This window comes from Culex quinquefasciatus, chromosome 1 (assembly GCF_015732765.1).
Source record: "Culex quinquefasciatus strain JHB chromosome 1, VPISU_Cqui_1.0_pri_paternal, whole genome shotgun sequence".
NCBI lineage: Eukaryota > Metazoa > Arthropoda > Insecta > Diptera > Culicidae > Culex > Culex quinquefasciatus.
In genome coordinates, this window is record NC_051861.1 from 98370256 (window position 1) to 98374280 (window position 4025).

The window sequence follows — 4025 nt, forward strand, 5'->3', positions numbered from 1 at the left end:
TATTTTTGACGATACCAATGCATTATCACATGCTGGTTCGCCCATCCGGCTAAAAACCCACAACTATTATACTTCATTCAGCATTTTCATCGTGCTTCGAATGTCATCTTAAAAAATAAAATTCCTTTGTGAATCGCGTCCAGCATGCAAATATTTCACCCGACCTCAAATCAGGTCCAAAATAGCCTCAAAAGTCGAGCGGCCGGAAGATTGCTCGAAAACTCAAGTCGAGCACCTTCCGGCCGGAAGATTGCTCGACAACGCGCAGGAGGAAAAAAAACAAATCAGCTCAGAGAGCGAGCGGGAAGAACGAGATTCGAACCCACAGGCAAAAATAAAACTCTGGGGCGCGCCCTAGCTCACTACGCCGACTCGACTTGCTGAGAAGAGTGCAACAAGAACGCGACCAACTGGTCGCAATTGGTTTACGGCAGACTATTTTATTTTGGGAACAGGTTTTGGCTTCCTCTCCGAGGAATGCCATATAAAATCACGAAAATTGGCCAAAAATGTCACTGCGATTTCTCGGAACTGGCTGAACGGATTTGGACACTTCCGGTTGCATTCGATCCCTCTTAGCTTCCGATAAGTCGCTATTGAAAATCTTCCCCGTAGCCCTTTCCTGTCAAAGATATTTAAGAAAAACGATTTGCAAACCTAAAACTGAAAAACAAAAACGATGAAAATTTTTCAAAATTGCTTCATTTTTGCATAACTAGGTAGTCTGGAATGTCCTCCTTCCCGGGCTGAAACAGGACAAAAATCCATTGGAATTTGCCAAAGTTACAGCCACTTTAAAGAAAACTGTTTGCATTCAGCCACCTTCAAATCGACTAAAACGAGGCCAAAATTAACCGAAATGTCGGCATGTTTTTGGAAAGCTCTTTCAAAACCCAATCCACTGAGATACATATCTCGACGAATTATTAAGCAGTCGTTAATATCTGCGCTAAACTGCTATTTTTGACGATACCAATGCATTATCACATGCTGGTTCGCCCATCCGGCTAAAAAACCCACAACTATTATACTTCATTCAAAGCATTTTCATCGTGCTTCGAATGTCATCTTAGGAAATAAAATTCCCTTTGTGAATCGCGTCCAGCATGCAAATATTTCACCCGACCTCAAATCAGGTCCAAAATAGCCTCAAAAGTCGAGCGGCCGGAAGATTGCTCGAAAACTCAAGTCGAGCACCTTCCGGCCGGAAGATTGCTCGACAACGCTGGGAGAAAAAAAACAAATCAGCTCAGAGAGCGAGCGGGAGAGAACGAGATTCGAACCCACAGGCAAAAATAAAACTCTGGGGCGCGCCCTAGCTCACTACGCCGACTCGACTTGCTGAGAAGAGTGCAACAAGAACGCGACCAACTGGTCGCAATTGGTTTACGGCAGACTATTTTATTTTGGGAACCCGAGTTTTGGCTTCCTCTCCGAGGAATGCCATATAAAATCACTTGAAAATTGGCCAAAAATACTGCGATTTCTCGGAACTGGCTGAACGGATTTGGACACTTCCGGTTGCATTCGATCCCTCTTAGCTTCCGATAAGTCGCTATTGAAAATCTTCCCCGTAGCCCTTTCCTGTCAAAAGATATTTAAGAAAAACGATTTGCAAACCTAAAACTGAAAAACAAAAAACGATGAAAATTTTTCAAAATTGCTTCATTTTGCATAACTAGGTAGTCTGGAATGTCCTCCTTCCCGGGCTGAAACAGGACAAAAATCCATTGGAATTTGCCAAAGTTACAGCCACTTTAAAAACTGTTTGCATTCAGCCACCTTCAAATCGACTAAAACGAGGCCAAAATTAACCGAAATGTCGGCATGTTGCACATTTTGGAAAGCTCTTTCAAAACCCAATCCACTGAGATACATATCTCGACAGATTATTAAGCAGTCTTCGTTAATATCTGCGCTAAACTGCTATTTTTGACGATACCAATGCATTATCACATGCTGGTTCGCCCATCCGGCTAAAAACCCACAACTATTATACTTCATTCAAAAGCATTTTTCATGTAAAATGAAATAAAAATTGTGAATCGCGTCCAGCATTGCAAATATGCACCCGACCTCAAATCAGGTCCAAATAGCCTCAAAAGTCGAGCGGCCGGAAGATTGCAAAACAAGTCGAGCACCTTCCCGGGAAGATTGCTCGACAACGCGCAGGAAAAAAAAAACAAATCAGCTCAGAGAGCGAGCGGAAGAGCAGATTCGAACCCACAGGCAAAAATAAGGGGCGCGCCTAGCTCACTACGCCGACTCGACTTGCTGAGAAGAGTGCAACAAAGAACGCGACCAACTGGTCGCAATTGGTTACAGCAGACTATTATTTTATTTGGGGGCCGAGTTTGGCTTCTCAGGAATGCCATATAATCAAAATTGGCCAAAATGTCACTGCGATTTTCAGTCTCTTGGCTTTCCATTAGTGCTTCGATGATCTTTGTAGCCTTTCCTGTAAAGATATTTAAGAAAAACGATTTGCAAACCTAAAACTGAAAAACAAAAAACGATGAAAATTTTTCAAAATTGCTTCATTTTTGCATAACTAGGTAGTCTGGAATGTCCTCCTTCGAGCTGAAACAGGACAAAATCCATTGGAATTTGCCAAAGTTACAGCTAAGAAAACTGTTTGCATTCAGCCACCTTCAAATCGACTAAAACGAGGCCAAAATTAACCGAAATATGTTGCACATTTTTGGAAAGCTCTTTCAAAACCAAATCCACTGAGATACATATCTCGACGAATTATTAAGCAGTCGTTAATATCTGCGCTAAACTGCTATTTTGACGATACCAATGCATTATCACATGCTGGTTCGCCCATCCGGCTAAAAACCCACAACTATTATACTTCATTCATTGCATTTTTCATCGTGCTTCGAATGTCATGGAAATAAAATTCCTTTGTGAATCGCGTCCAGCATGCAATATTCCTCAAATCAGGTCCAAAATAGCCTCAAAAGTCGAGCGGCCGGAAGATTGCTCGAAAACTCAAGTCGAGCACTTCCGGCCGGATTTATCGACAAGCGCCTGAGGAGAAAAAAAACAAATCAGCTCAGAGCGAGCGGGAAGAACGAGATTCGAACCCACAGGCAAAAATAAAACTCTGGGGGCGCCCTACTCACTACCGAACTCGACTTGCTGAAGAGTGCAACAAGAACGCGACCAACTGGTCGCAATTGGTTTGGCAGACTATTTTATTTTGGGAACCCGAGTTTTGGCTTCCTCTCGAGGAATGCCATATAAAATCACTTGAAAATTGGCTGTTTCTGCGATTTCTCGGAACTGGCTGAACAGTTGGGACACTTCCGGTTGCATTCGATCCCTTAGCTTCCGATAAGTCGCTATTGAAAATCTTCCCATAGCCCTTTCCTGTCAAAAGATATTTAAGAAAAACGATTTGCAAACCTAAAACTGAAAAACAAAAACGATGAAAATTTTTCAAAATTGCTTCATTTTTGCATAACTAGGTAGTCTGGAATGTCCTCCTTCCCAGGCTGAAACAGGACAAAAATGGAATTTGCCAAAGTTACAGCCACTTTAAGAAAACTGTTTGCATTCAGCCACCTTCAAATCGACTAAAACGAGGCCAAAATTAACCGAAATGTCGGCATGTTGCACATTTTGGAAGCTCTTTCAAAACCCAATCCACTGAGATACATATCTCGACGAATTATTAAGCAGTCGTTAATATCTGCGCTAAACTGCTATTTTGACGATACCAATGCATTATCACATGCTGGTTCGCCCATCCGGCTAAAAAACCCACAACTATTCTTCATTCGTTTCAGAAAATGTTCAGAATGTCATCTTAGAAATAAAATTCCCTTTAATCGAATCCAGCATGCAAATATTTCACCGACCTCAAATCAGGTCCAAAATAGCCTCAAAAGTCAGGCCGGAAGATTGCTCGAAAACTCAGTCGAGCACCTTCCGGCCGGAAGATTGCTCGACAACGCAGCAGGAGAAAAAACAAATCAGCTCAGAGGCGAGGCGGGAGAGAACGAGATTCGAACCCA